Source organism: Equus quagga, chromosome 21 (genome assembly GCF_021613505.1).
Source record: "Equus quagga isolate Etosha38 chromosome 21, UCLA_HA_Equagga_1.0, whole genome shotgun sequence".
Lineage (NCBI taxonomy): Eukaryota > Metazoa > Chordata > Mammalia > Perissodactyla > Equidae > Equus > Equus quagga.
Genome location: NC_060287.1, coordinates 2,849,651 through 2,865,635, shown reverse-complemented (window position 1 = coordinate 2,865,635; position 15,985 = coordinate 2,849,651).

The window sequence follows — 15,985 nt, the reverse complement described above, 5'->3', positions numbered from 1 at the left end:
GCCAGAGTCTTTCAGAAAAATTGGAAATGATCACTGGAAAGTATCAGTGTCACAGTATTTCATGTGAGACAAAAGCTCATGATAACAGGTAGGGAATACTGATGGTTGAAAGCAAATTTGATGACTTAAGGAAGGAAAAATGGAAACTTCAGACAAAAATGTTTTGAACTAGAATTTAATATGGACATTTTGAAAAGTATCTTTATGTTCTTGACGTTGTAAATGCGACATTTGACAGAGCTCTAGAAGACCACCTGGAACTCTCTGGATGACGAGATCCCGAGGAAAGAGGTACACGCTGCTGTAATGGGGCAGAGATCTGGGGTCTCATGGTTAGTGGAGACCAGACACCACCCCCATGGGTCAGGACCCCAGGAGAAGGAGAGACAGCAGCCCCTCCTCAAGACAAAGACAGAGCTTGTCCTAATGCTCTTGCAAGGCAGATACTGAGGACCTTCCTTTGATGTAACCCTCCATCCAAATGGTGAGTCTGGTCCTCCACCTCATCTGCCCATCAGAAGCCATATGTTACAGAAGGGACCCAAGAGGAAATTCCTAAGAGGAGGATGCTGGCCTGTCCCCTCTTCTAGAAAGCAAGAACAAACCTCCCCTGAAATCTCCTCCTTCGAGGGACTTCCATGACTGAGGACAACATCCACTGGCAACAAATATTTCTGTACCAAGTGCTGAGTTCAGTCTTCTCTCCACTCAACCTGAAGACAGATGTGTTTCAGCCTCTGGGCTGATCCCACCTTCCAATATGCTGACTGCTGAAGGTCCAGAACCACAGTAAGACGCTTTCTTCTCTACTAAAGTTATCTTGATTTTTTTTTCCTCTTAGTTTTACTGCTGTTAGTTAATGATTATACATTGACCCAAATGGAAGTCTGATAGAATTATGTCTTAAGAAAATGCTTTATAACTTTAGATTATCTAAAGGTGCATTTTATAAGTAATCACTTTATTTTACTCTATTTGTAGGTAGTATAATTACAATATCTTTGTTGTTGTCAACAAGTCTATTAAAATAATCCAGAAATACAGCAAGTAATTTGTTTGGTCTTCTAAAATAATTTTGAACTTTTTCTATTTTGGCATTATTACCATTTTTTAAGTGATTATATAATAGTTAAAATGGAAATTTCATAGATTATAATTCTATTGATTGTGTTTTATAAATCTACATTATTTAACTTACAATCTTATGAATAAATGTTTCCAGTTTCCAGTCATATGCCAGATAATGGCATTTCAGTCAACAATGGACCGCATATACGATAGTAGTCCAATAAGATGAGTACCATATAGCCTAGGTGTGTAGTAGGCTATACCATCTAGGTTTATGTAAGTACTGTAGGGAAAGGAGAAGTTTTCCTCTTCCGTTCTAGGTTCATCTGGCTGATCTAAGAATTAAACCCACATGAGACAGATTAACAGGAGACAAACAAATCAAACTTTAATAACATGTGTACATAGGAGAAACCCAGGAAAACAGAATAACTCACCAAAATGGCCAAAGCCCTCCCCATAAATACTATCCTCAGCTAAGACAAAAGAAGATGTTGAGGGTGGGGAGAGTCATGGACTTCAAAGGGGAAGAAGGCAATTCACAGGTAGGTGAAAAGCAGCAAATGTTTGGAAAACAAGTGTTTGTTTATGGGACCAGCCTGGTGGTATAGTGGTTAAGTTGGAGCACTCTGCTTCAGTGGCCCGGGGTTCACAGGTTCAGATCCTGGGTGTGGACCTAGCAGCACTTATCAAGCTACACTGTGGCAGCATCCTACATAAAATAGAGGAAGATTAGCACATACATTAGTTCAGTGACAATCTTCCTCAAGCAAAAAGAGGAAGATTAGCAACAGATGTTAGCTCAGGGACAATCTTCCTCACACACGCAAAAAGTAATAAATGTTTGTTTGGCCACATAGATACAGAAGCACACCGACGGAGACCAGTTAAGGAGGAGGTAACAAGAAAAACTTTCTGAGTCTTTTGTTTCTTAAAAATAATCAGCCCAGGGGCTGGCCCCGTGGCCTAGTGGTTAAGTTCGCGCGCTCCGCTGCAGGCGGCCCAGTGTTTCGTTGGTTCAAATCCTGGGCGCGGACATGGCACTGCTCATCAGACCACGCTGAGGCAGCGTCCCACATGCCACAACTAGAAGAACCCACAACGAAGAATACACAACTATGTACCGGGGGGCGTTGGGGAGAAAAAGGAAAAAATAAAATCTTTAAAAAATAAATAAATAAAATAATCAGCCTGAAATATCATTATGTTAAAGAGACACATTTTGGGGTGGCAAATTTTGTTCCCCTTCAGTGCACTCTATGATGGCTACACCACGATGAAATCACCTAATGACACCTTCCTCAGAACAGATCCCCGTCATTAAGAGAAGCATGACTGTACTTGATTTCTAGATAGTGTAATTATCAGTATTTTTGTTGTTGATATTTAGCAAGACTCTTCTGTTGACCCAGAAACAGAGATTTTTTGTCTCTCTTCTAAAGGAAGAATATTCTCCCCTTTTTAGTTTCACTGTTAGAATTCAGTGATTATACAATTCCTCAAAAGTGTGACAAAAATTATAATTCTTAGCATAGTATTTCATAATTGTCATTTACTTAAAAGTAAATTTCGTGAGTAAATTGTTTCTTTTTCTTCTATTTCTGCATAGTACACGGATAGTATTTTGACTGATGGTGTTTAAAAAGTCCCCTGTAACACGAACTGTGCTAAGAGTTTACAGGGACATTCTCACATTGGGAGACATTCAAAATTCCAAGTTCATTTATGTATACCAAGGGTTGAATTGATTCTGGTTATATGACTAATATGTTTACATAACAAATTTTAGTTTAAAAAAAATACTTGTTCGTGGGTTGCGTTGTGCTCAGCATGAAAACCACCAAACTCCTCCCCGTGAACTGCAAGGCCCTGTGTGGGCTGGACTCTGCCAGTCCAGACCTCACCTCATGCTGACTGTGCCCGGGGCTCCCGGGGCTCCTGCCAGTGCCTCAAGGGCCCTGAGCTCCTCTTCCCTTTCGCTCAGGCTGTTCTTTCATTCTGAAATGCTTTTCTTCTTATTCCTTGTCTATCTCTTACTCCTTCATGTTTTAAATGGGATGTATTTGGAGAAGCTTTCACTGATTTCCCAATTGAAATGAATTCCTCTGATTCCTCTTTATCTTCACATCCTACGCTTTGCCAGTTTTCTTGGCTAACACTTACTACAATGTGCAATTATATAATCATGTATGTGATTATTTGTTGAATGTGCATCTCTGCCCCACATCTTTGTGTAGTCAGGGACTAGATCTATTTTTCTCCTTTTACTATTTCCGATGTTTCTAGGGCAGGAAGTGGAGAGTGTTTAGGGCAGCTGGATGGGATGAGTCTTTCTTGTGTATGTGTATTAGGCTGGTTTTGCTGCAGTAACAAAAACGCATAACAAATAACCTTTAAATCTCAGGGGCTTTGACAACAAGGATTTACTTTTCAATTTCAAGTTCTTTCCATCAGCACTTGATGGGGTTCAGACCAGGCCTCCTCAAGATGCGCCACTCTGGTATGTGAATTATTTCGAGCTGAAGACAATCAAGGCTCAGAAGACTCAGGAAGAACATTTGACCTCCCTCCAAACTGCATAAAAGAATTTAAGATAGAAAGCCTGATCCAGGAAGGAGCTTATACCATAAGATAGCTATAGTATCGTGGAACATAGGTGTGATAGAAAGGCACCAACAAGCCCATTTTTGGCCCAGTGAATCTTGTTTAACAAACATTTGCATTTCCTTCTCCACGTAATTTGTCCTCCTCCCGCCTGAAATCCCAAACCACCCCCCTAACATCCTCCTTTGCCTTTAGCTGAAGATAATACTTAAGCTGGTAGCTTGGCCATTTTGTTGAGTTGCTCAGCTTTCCTGGGTTTCTCCCATGTACACATGCTTTTAAACTTATCTGATGTTTCTTCTGTTATTCTGTCTCATGTGAGTGTAATTCGTAGCTCAGCCAGAAGGACCTAGAATGGGTAGAGGAATTGTCTTCCTCCCCTACAGACTGTTCCCTTGGGCTTGGCTGGGCTTGGGTTTCCAGTCTGCTCCGTTGGGTCAGGTCTGTTTCTCATTCAAGGGCCCAGGATAAAAGAACTACGTAGGCATCTTCTTCTCACCCAGGATGTCCTAAGCCTAGCAGGTCAAGCAAAACACAGCACACTTCTTAAAGCCTCGATATGAACTGACCTACTCTCATGGTCATGAGCCCTACTCTCATGACCTACTCTTGTGGCCACCCACATTCCGCTAGTCAAAGCAAGTCATTCGGCCCAAGTCAGCAGGGCAAGGATGCCCACTCTGCCCCCTTGTGAGAACTCCAGTGCAGGTAACATTTCCTTAGGGAGCTGACAGCAAGGCCTTTTCTCCTTGTCCTGCCTCACAAAGAGACTTCCTTAGTGCCTGACAGACAACAAAGACCACATGGTGTTTCATCAATAAATTTACTTTAACAGACTGTCCTCCATCCAAAACTGTTTTAACAATGTACACAATGTTTGTGAGTGCTATTAGCATTAACATAAGGACATTTTAATATGAACAATCTGGTGGGCACAAATAAGCACCAAATTTAACTCTTTTTTTGAGGAAGTGAGTATTTTTTTTCTTACTCATATTGAAATTATTTTTGAGAATTCTCTATTTACCATTTTTGACAGTTTTTCTTTTGTGTCATTTTTTTAATCTGTGATACTCTTGCCACATACAAATTAACTTTTACAAGCTTGTTTTTTAATTTACTTGATGATCATTTTGACATGCAGAGTGTTTTTCTGTAGTTTATCTCTTGCCCTTTTCTTTGATGGCATGACAACTTATGTCCCATAAAATGGACATGCAATTTATTTAACCAGTTCCTTGTTGTAGGCTAACATTGTGATGAAGATCTTTGTAAGTGAAGGGAGCAGAATCTGTCACCCCCAAACACGCCACTTTGGCACGAGGCTTATTTGGAGCTCAAGGCAATCAAACTCCAGCCCCTCAGGAGAAGCTGCTCCCTCCCATCCTGCCCCCTGAACGACACTGGAGGTGGCCTGACCATGAAGGAGCCATCATCAGAGCCTCTGTACCTAGGAAACCCATGTGCACAGCAGGGCAGCCTTTGTTTCCCAAACATTTCTGCCTTCCTCGCCTTTGTAGCCCCAGACCCCAGGCCTTTCCTTAGCTCAGGATGGTAGGTAAGCCTCAATTACCTGCCTTTGGAGCCTCATATCTTTGAGGTTCCCATATCTTCTAAATGAAATTTGTTTTTCTCCTGTTAATTAGTCTTATATCAATTTAATTATTAGATTAGTCAAAGAACCTAGAAGAGAAGAAGGGAAAATTTTTCCACTCCTACATAAATCGTCAGGATTTCTTACAACTTTTTTTTAAAGCTCCTAGAAAAGGATGGATCAAGTCCAAGAGTATTTTTTAAAGTTCTTTACAAATTTTAATAATTACTATCCAGAGAGGTGGTTCAGCTTTTCACTCCGGTATCCACTAGATCCTGGAGGCCCCATCAACCTCCTTCAACCTGAGTGTTAACATTAAAGATATTTTGGACTAATTTAATGGCGACCATGTCACTTCATTTTAATGGCACCAAAGGATAAGTAACAGACTCTGAAATTTGAGGAGATTCCTTTAAAGGAGAAACGTTTAAAGGACGTTGGAAACAGAAAGACTAGATGGGAAAGGAGGCCTGCTCTGCTGAGCAACTGAAGGAAAGGGTTTGGGAGGCAGCGTGAAGAGGGGGAAAAGCAAAGGGCACCCCAGGCTGGGGAGCGGAGGCCACAGGGCCGCTGCTGCAAGCCTCCCACCCCACATCCCTTGGCACACCCTAGAGGTCTCCCCGCGGCCTCGCAGTCCTCAGAGTCCTGGGCAGCGGTTCCACTAAGGAGGAAGGCGACGGCAAGGGTCGCTGTGCGTGGTTGTAGGGCTGAGATCCCCCGCGGGTCCCGGGGAGTTCCCGGCCCTCTGCCCCTCGCGGAGGACGGAGACGTGGGGTTTCTGGTTGTTTTCCCCATGGATGGACAAAGGGGAGTTTTTGACAACTGCCAAGCCCACGCAGACTGGGGAGCATCTACAGGCCTGCTCCGCCGCAGCCCGCAGGAGCAGGATGCCTGCCCTGCGTCCCGGTGCGGCGACGGCGCCGCGCGGTCCCCGGTCCCCGGTCCCGGGCTGTGGTGGCGGCGGCGCTGCGCTGTCCCCGGTCCCCGGTCCCTGCCGGCGGGGCTGCGGCGGCGCTGCGCTGTCCCCGGTCCCCGGTCCCTGCCGGCGGCGCTGCGGGGCGCTGCGCGGGAGCAGGCGCCAGCTCCGGGTCCGGGCGCCAAGAAAGGGCCGCGCTGTCCGCGGCCGGCGGGCTGGGCCCTGGAAAACCCGGCGCCCAGGGCGCAAGTTGAGGGAGGGGCCCGGTGTCAGCGAGGGGTTTGCCCTGCCTCGCGTGCCCCCAGGGGCGTAGAGCAGCCAGCCGGCTGGGTGAAGGGAGGGTGCGTGCGGGTGGGTGAGCTGGGGGCCCGCATGGGGCTGCGACCTTCGCTCTCATCCCCCTGCTCTCCACCCTCGCCCAGCTCCTCCAAGCTCCATCAGGCCTGCCGGGGACGTCCCCAGGGTCAAAAGCGGGATTCAGACCTAAATGTGAGACACATTCAGTGTGTCTCAGAGCAGGGTGACAGAGATGACAGCCTTTCCCAGAAAAGAGGGAGAAATTTTCCCTCAAGGATCTCGGGCCTGCGTTTCAGAAGCCCCATGGCCCCTAGCGACACTGCGGCCCGACCCTCTCCCTGTGAGGGCTTGAATTCTTAGTTGTCACTTTCTGTTAAGCTGATATTTACCGAGGGCACACTGCACGCTGGGGCTGCGCTATCAAGACGGTGACAAAGGCGAGGAGCCACCTCTTCCTTTATGGTTTCCCCCTTCTTCCTGCGGAGTCGCCCCTTTAATGGACACCCCAAAGACCTGGTGACCAAGCTCGGAGCAGCCAGGCAGGGTCCAAGCAGGCAGCCTCAGAGACCAACGGTGGGTTGGGGACCGGTGGTTACCAGCCAGCCCTCCGATATTTTCAAGCACATCACTTAATAAGAGGAAATGAAACAACCGAGATGTACATCAGAACTTCACTCTATGACTTGAAGGACTTCTGTGCTGATTCGGATAACAGTTTTCAAATATTATTTGTATATGTGTCCGTTATCCACAATGTGATGGCTACAGACCCAACACACATCTACATTTAATCTGCACTATTAGAACTTAACTCCGTTCATTTAGGTCTAGACAATCAACAAAACTATAAATAAAGTCCTGATCTGTAGCATTTGCCTATCACTGTGTGTAAATACACATCAGAGCCAATTTTAATGTGTACAATACGTTGGTCATTGAATGCAGTTTTAGGGAGAAATTCACATATTTGCCTATGATTTTCACCATAAGGATACAATAGATATAAATAATCTCAAGAACATAGATAATAGCAAAACGTTGTAGGATGATTATGTAGAGATGAAATTTGAGGACCTACTACTTTTCTAAGTAAAATTCATTTAACTGTAACTGTACGTAATTTAATTTGGGGCTCAAAAATTTCAGTAATTTTAACAATTGACTCTAGTTAGCTAGTGTGAGCTATCTCCAGCACATAATCCTGTCCCAAGGAGAGGGTTTTATAGTTTATATCTGCGTTTGCATCTACGTTTACTGGAACTCAAACACAAAATAAAAACAAACAAAATTAACATGTACTAACATATATAAAAATATATGTACTTTTATACACATATATATACAGTATGTATGTATTTATGTGTGTATATATATACTTTTAATTAATATTCATTTATCAAGGGTCCACTCTGTGCCAAGAACTGTACATCTCTCAGAATCTTTACCATCTTGTACAAGTGTCAGCAAACTACAGTCAACAGGCAAACTAGCTTGTCACCTCTTTCTGTACTGCCAGAGAGCAATGTATGACTATTCCACATTCACGTTATAGACAGGATTATCCCTTCCACAAGAATGATTGCTTGAAGAGTTGAGAGCAGCATCAATAATCAACTGAAGAACAAGATAAATGGTTTCCAGTGTTTTTGTATGAATTAACAGACATCACTAATAATGCTCAGTTACTTACGTGAGGAGTCAGTGGAGAGTTTGAAGCGACTGAAGAATCATTCTCTCTGAATAGTTTGCTTCGAACAACTATAAGTGAGAACATTTTCAAAGAATTTGAGAAAACACTATTCAGTACAACCTGAAGTAGAATCTGCTAAGATGTCTTTCAGCTGCTTTTGGGAAAATAGTGTGGAGCAGAAAAAGGCAAATTTGGATAAATTCACAAAGGATGTGAAAATATAAGTTAAGTCTATATTTATTCATTTTATTATTCATCAGCAAGAACTTTCCACAAAAAATTTGAATCTATCTTGTGTTCTTAAACCTGTAGTGTCATTGGTGAGCTGCATTCACTCTGGTGGGTAGTTCTGTGATTTCTGTCAGAAATAGAAGCTGAATATCTTGACTTGTCCTACCACACAGCAGTTTGATATGCTAGCACTGGTGATTTTTATTGCAATTTTTCATCTTACAGATTAAATTGGAATATTTTTCTGAATGAGAAGACTTGCCCTTGGTCTATATTAATGACCACCAAATAGCTTTGGAAATTAGCTTTTGCTGCAGACTTGAAAATATTTCTTAATGAATTCAACCATCAATGACAAAGCAAAACAGCATTTACATGTGGACTTCATTCTATAATAAGTCATTTGGTCAATCAATGTTATATGAATCATTAGTAATGTCAAGTTGTTCTATTAATTTCTTGTGTTGTCAAAGCTAAAACAAGAAGATCCCCATTCCCATAAACACGTGGAGCAGATGTATTTTCAAAGGGCGAGCTGCAGCACCAACATTGTTCACATCTTAATGAAAGTACAAAGGAAATTCCTTTGTTTCAAAATCCATTTAACTTTCCATTTGAGAAGCTTTCACCTAACCTTTCAATTGGGAATGATTTCTTTGCAATGTGAAGGAGAGCAGAATACATGACCCTGAAATATCCCACTTTGGCATGTGGATTGTTTTGAGCTGAAAGCAGTCAAAACTCTGCAGCCTCAAGAAAAATTTCTACCTCTCCTTTAACTACCTAAAAGAATTTAGGTAGGTGCCTGGCTTACAGAGAGAGTTATTCCCAGTGATAACTTTATCTGAACGACCTGTCTGGCAGGGCAAACACCTAATTCTAAACATTTGCCTTCCTTCCTGTCCTGTGCATGGCTCTCCTCCCTTTGAAGCCCCAGGCCTCCATCCCATTCGTTGGCTCAGGATGGCATATAAGCCACAACTGCCCAACTTGCCCTTCGGTCTCATATTTTTATGGGGCTCCTGTATATATGTAATTAAATTTGTTTTTCTCCTGTTCATCAACTTATGTTGGTTTAATTATGAAACAAGCCAAAAGAACCTAGAAGGGTAGAGGAAAATTTTTCCTCCCCTACAAATGCAATGGCAAAATAAAAGACGAATATCAAGAGAAGAATTTAACAGAATTCTGTAAATGCCTTCGAGGGATGAATACGTGCACTTAAAATCATATGCTGGTGGACTCATAGCAGTATTTGGCAGTACCTCCATATGTGAAAAGCCATTTTCAAAGATGAAACCTGTAAAATTTCATTTCAGATGAGTAATAATCGATGAACATTTGCAATCAATTTTTATGATGGAGAAGAATAACTTGGAGCCTCAATTAAATGAAATTTTATTAAAATAATTCTATAATTATGTTAATTATTATTATATTTAATTTTAATCTAAAAATAGCAAAAAAATGTGTTTTTTCTCTTCTTATATAAGCAGTTTCATAATATCCTGAATTTTGCCTGTTGACCAGCAAAACTTAAAATATTTATTAGCTGGTCCTTTACAGAAAAAGTTTGCTGACCCCTGATCTGATTAAAAATAAAATTAGTAAGCATTTATTGACTTTTTAGAATTCTCTGTGGAGACACTCTGCTTACTTGATTGCTGCAGGTAATCATGAGTAAAATGCTTTATAAATTTTATAAAAAGTCCTTTAGGGTAGTAATACATGGTATGGATTCCTCAGTTGATATTTGAGTATTTGGCATTAGATATATGGCCAATTAAAGTAATGAAAGTAAACAATGTTGTTTGAAATAAAATATTAATTGATAAGAAATCTATTATTATTAATGACATATATTACAGTGTGCCTCCATGCTATGTCAAAATTCTCTGTAAAAGCGGTCTGTGTCCTTCTAGCTCCCTATGTTCCAGGTAGTGTTTCATACCTATCATTATGCTTCAGCAGGCTGTGCACCAAAAGGCAGCGTCAGTCCAAACCCGTGCATTGAGACAGGTTGCCTTCATGTTCCCTGCGAAGCTGTCTTCCAGATAGTCTTATAACAAAGCTGCTTTGGAAAGCTAACCCCTGCCCAGGATAAAATTACCAATGTTTTCTTATGGAAAAGAATCCTGCTTTGCATTCAAAAGTTATTGATAGTAAAGGGCTTAATAAAAAGATTTATATGACTGCTTTTTTTAGCAAGCCAATATTTATACCCTGAGGATTGGCGTATACATACATGTTACAATCAATATTTCCTTTGGCAATAATTTTCTTCTTGTTCTACTCAAGAGGACAGGATTTTTTTTTTCTGCACCAATTTGCTTCCTTTGTCTTCATTTGATGTGGAGATTATCATGTGACCAAGTTTTCTAAAACAAATTCTGAATTTTCAGTTTTGCAATGTGTGTATTTTCTTACATTGTTTACCAAACATAGACATAAAATCTTCTACTCATGAAGGACAACATGGACTGAAAGTTTCCTAACTGTAAGTCTTTGATAAAAGAAATAAATTACTTCCTTACTTTGTCGTTTCCACACTTAAGATTGTATAGTTATTTTTTGTATGTGTAGGTGTATCTGTATGCTCATCTTAAGTCTTTAAACTTTGAAAACCAACTTTAAATCTCAGCACATTTACATAACATTATACACACACAGAAACACTATCAGACAAGTGAGAAACTCAAGAACTCAGTTGCCTTTTCACACATCACTCATTCAGCATGTACTTACTAAATGTCCACCCAGCGCCCACCACTGCACTAGATGCTTAGCTCAGCTCAAGCATAGTTGTTGCACTACTTCCATGTTGTTTGATAATGTACTGATTTTTTTAAGATTCATAAAATGGAGTGCTTCAAATATCATAATATTTTAAATATTTTAATTTTATGTTATTTATTTCCCCCAATATGGAATAGTCACGCTATAAGAGAATAGCATTGTTTATCTTTCTTCCCTGAGTTTTACTTTTAGTCATCTTTCAAAATGAGCACATAAAGTGGAATTTTCTTCTAAAGACTAATTTGTTGAACTGGGCTATGCTTCAGCTTAGATTTAGCAGTATGTTTTCTTATTCCAAGAAGATGAATATATTTAATATACTTTAAATTGCATCATATTTTATAGGTTCTCAAGGGATCCATTGTTATATGAACCAAACATTACTGCATAATTATTGCTTCAGATATCTCAAATGATGATGACTAATTAAATATACATATAATACATTTATCAGTGAAAAAATTTCAATAGCTCAATTTCTATTCCTTCTTGAAAGTGACTGTATCCTCTGCAGAAGAAGAAGTTTTAAGAAAGAACAAGTACCACAGCAATGGAGAGCAAGAATTAGCATTAATATTTCATAGCACAATAGAGGCACATGGTTAACTCGAGGAACACTGACTCTTTCCCATCCTCCAAGTAAGTGTGACGCTTGGTTTCACTAACAAGGTGATGAACAAGCCTCCTTGGAAGATGTTGGTCTATCCTTGTATGAACGTAACATTTATGGTAAAAATTTATTTAGAATAGTGTCATGAAGAAACTCATATTTTACAAAACTCAAATAAAAAAATCTGTGACTCTTTTCCTCACTGAAGCCACAAACGAGGCAACAAATTCTGCTAAATTCTAGTATACTAGATATCCATAGGTTTAATGCTAAGACAAGTCAGAAATCTTAGCTATTTGGCCACTTTTAACAAGGGAAAAATTCCTGATGTGTTATCTCTGAACTATCATTTGAAATGAAGTTTTCACCAGCTAGTAGTTATTGATGAGGACTTTTAGGCTGCTTAATTTTAAAACGGTTTATGATGAGGATTTTAGGCTGGTTACTTTTGAAACTGCAGATGAGAAGCAGGCTCCGAGGACTGGAATTTTGCTTGCCCTTTTGAGACATTTGCGTTTGTGAAGGAAGGGGAGATGACCTTGTAGGGACCTGAAATTGGCCACCCCAGGATGTGTCTCTTTGGCATCAGGATTGTTTTGGGCTGATTGCTTTCGATAAACTGGGACAGGGAAGGAGGCTCTGGGGAATGGAACTTGCCCTTGTTGGGACACATTTACATTTGTAAGGTAAATCTCTATCTGTAAAAGGTGCCTCCCTCTCTGTACCAGGAAGAAGAGGAGAGATGACCTTGTCCCTAGAAGCTCTTAATGGGGAAGGCAAGAACTTAAGTTGGTTGCTGTCTGGCAATCTCATGTAACTGGTTTAGGGTGGTGGCATCTAACCTTTCTAACCTTTACTTAATCCGATTTGATTCTTGTCTAAAACTCATGGGATCACCCAATGACCAGACCCCACCTGCACTGATACCATTTTAACTTTTTTCATGTTCTTTCCTTTGTCTTGTAAAGAGATGAATCATATACCTATGCCTTAAATTTAGCTCCAACCCTCAACTTGGGGCAGCAGAAGCTCTGACTGCCCATGGGTCCTGTCCCCATGCTACACTATTCTCTAAATAAAAGAGCACTACTACCAGATCTTGAGAGTCCAAGAAATCTTTCTTTTGACTCCTGGCTCACCGACCCCGCATCATTTCTATTCCATTTGGAAAGCAAAAACAAATAAACAAACAAATAAGAACAAACAAAGAGAAACATACACCCTTTACATGGTCTGAGAATGAGAGCAATTTACAGATAGGTGAGAAATGCTGTGCTAGTTGACCGTTAGTACTGTATCTTATCAGAGATTTTCCCTACCTACATTTTTGTGTTAACGTATCATTTATTTTTAGGAATGACAGAAATCTTTTTAGAAATGACAGTGATAGTAATTGATTCATTTAATGCACTTATTTGGTTAAATTAATGCACTTATTTTGGTTAAAATAATATATATATATATACACACACAATATGTATCCATTTCCCTTTTTTTCTTTTCCTTTTCCTTTCGCTTTGCTATTTACTCATCTTTGAAATACAAAGGCCCAAGAACCATGGCCATATGGAACAAATACAGTGTTTCTCACAAGACATTTAACAAAGAGTCCCAAGCAGGATGCACCTTGCATTCTCTCCTAATCATCAAAGATGAGTTTAGCATCCAAAGCGCATTGGGATATGGTTGCCATAGATGTTGACATTCTGATGTTCTGTAGTTTTGTGGTATTTGAAAGGTATCATTAATTAATTTTCCTTCAAAATATTCCTCCAGGGAAGGGTGAGGCAGTAACTTTCTCTGAGTTCTGCTAGGGAGAAATTTATGCAGGAATCTCATGCAAAACAAAACCTGCTGTTAAACTAGTCTTGTGTTCAGCAGTACAAGAACCTCTGAGCTCCTGACTATCTAAAATGTTTGAATGATTCAAACTCTTTTTGAATTTGGCTCCCTTTCATTGAATTCTTATACAAATTTATATAAACTAGTGCCTAATGCAAAAGCTTTGTAGCATATTGATGTCTACAATTTAAAAATAATTTTCTGTCGTTTCCAGACAATTGCCCACAAATAACAAGCTATTCTGGGGAAACCAAACAAAACGGAAAAGCAACAGAAATATAAGAAATGCTTTAAACATAGCAATAGTATTAGGGGCTTTGAAAATTTCTTGCTTTTTATTTTTCATTAGAGGTCAAGGAAGTCCTCTTCCCTCCTCATTTGTAAATTACATTTCCATTTTCCCTCTGTATGTTTTTTCTCTCCACTTAAAAGGAGTGACAAGGCAATGCAGGTCCAGCTGTTATTGAAAGAATTAAACATCCTGTCCTTGCCTTAGTTAGGTACTATCCACACACCTAGGGATCCATACAGGACTAGAAATGATATTAGGATGTTTGTTGAATCAATAAATCGTTAAAAACTAATAAAATATTTTGCTATAGAGAAAAAAATTAAGAATTACTGTATTCCTTTAAGCAATCAAAACCACATATACTAGAATACCTTTTATGCTTTCTTAGAAGGACCATATTCTCTCCCTCCTTTGGTAATCTTGACCCTCTGGAGTTTCAAGGATGCCAGAATCTGCCCAATGGCAATATTGGAACAGCACTGCATACTTTAAGCCCCACTCAGGTCATTTTGATGCAGGCTCAGTCAGCCAAGGAGTCAAAAGAAAGGTTTCTTAGACTCTCAAGTTCTGGTAGTAGTGCTCTTTTATTCAGAGAATAGCGTGGGGACATCACCCATGGGCGGTGAAGAGCTGCAGCATGGGGACAGGACCTATGGGCAGTGAAGAGGTACAGCATAGGGACAGGACCCATGGGCAGTAAGAGCTGCAATGTGTTGAGGGTTAGAGCTAAATTTATAAGGCATAGGTATGTGAGTTACTTATTTGCAAGACAAAGGAAAGATCATGTAATAAAATCATTAAAATGGTATCATTGCAGGTGGGGTCTGATTATCGGGCGGTCATATACATTTAGATATGAATCACAAGTAGAATCAGTTCAGGACATCCTATACTTCCTGGAGAATGATATAGATCAGTATGTAGGCCAGGATGCCTTGATCTTCTTTCCCTGGGGCAGCCTTGATTCACATCATAAAATACCCCTGAACCCATTTGGCCCCAAAATCTTTTGGGGACGTGGACGATGGTCCATCTTCTGTAACTACTTCTGGCTGTACAAGGTCGTAGAGCTGTCCCTAAATGGGGCCATAGGGGTACAGGCAGGAAGTTCAGCAGATCAGAAGGTTGTGCCTGTGGACTTCAAGGCTGACAAGGTATACAGATCCTCTGGAGATGAGGAATCATTTGACGAGAAGTGGTCCAGGAGGTGAAACTTTGTTGACATATGGAGGACAAACAACAAAATAGACAACAAATTATAATAAGAAATACAAGCAATATGATTAACCCAATGAGTAAAGCTTTGATAGTAGTCCGGAGACCTGAACTTGATCAGGAGTCCAACCAATCATTTAGCGATAGGGTAGGGTCAGACAAGGATTTAATTTGGTGGCTCATATCAGATAGGAAGCCAGAGATAATTTGATGGTATTCAGGAATATAGACACAACATTCAATTTTAATAATGGCATGAGTGTCCCCTGTGCTGCTGTCAAGACATCCAGTGCCATTCGATTTTGGAGGACTGTCTTACGTATTTGGGATACTTCTAAATCGAGGAGCAAAAGGCTATGTTGTGTATCATTAATGCCTTCATGGTAAACTTGTTTAGACCTTCTATGTGCCAGATGACACTTTTGATTCCTAATTGGGGAAGGAAAATTGAGGCAAGGTGATCATACCAGTGGAAGACGGAACAGGTCCAGTGTTGTTGTAGGTAGGGTAGGTTAGCAGGAGGAGATATAGTAAATGTTGCTCTGCCTTGCATCCAGACGAATCCTAGGGTGCATCGCCCAATCCATCCAGATGGCAGCCAAGGCCCTCCCTATGTTGGAGCCACATAACCATGGAATGCTGTTAGGGGCTAATGAACATATGCTGAGCTGTCTATCCCAGTCAGTCCCAAACCAATCAGTATTTTTTTAAGGCTATGATATGAGAACACATATAATGGAATTTGTCCCATAGGTCGGGTGATATTAGGCCACATATCACAAATTTGATTGGTTTGTTCCTAACACATGGTGGGATTTTGACTGAGTTGA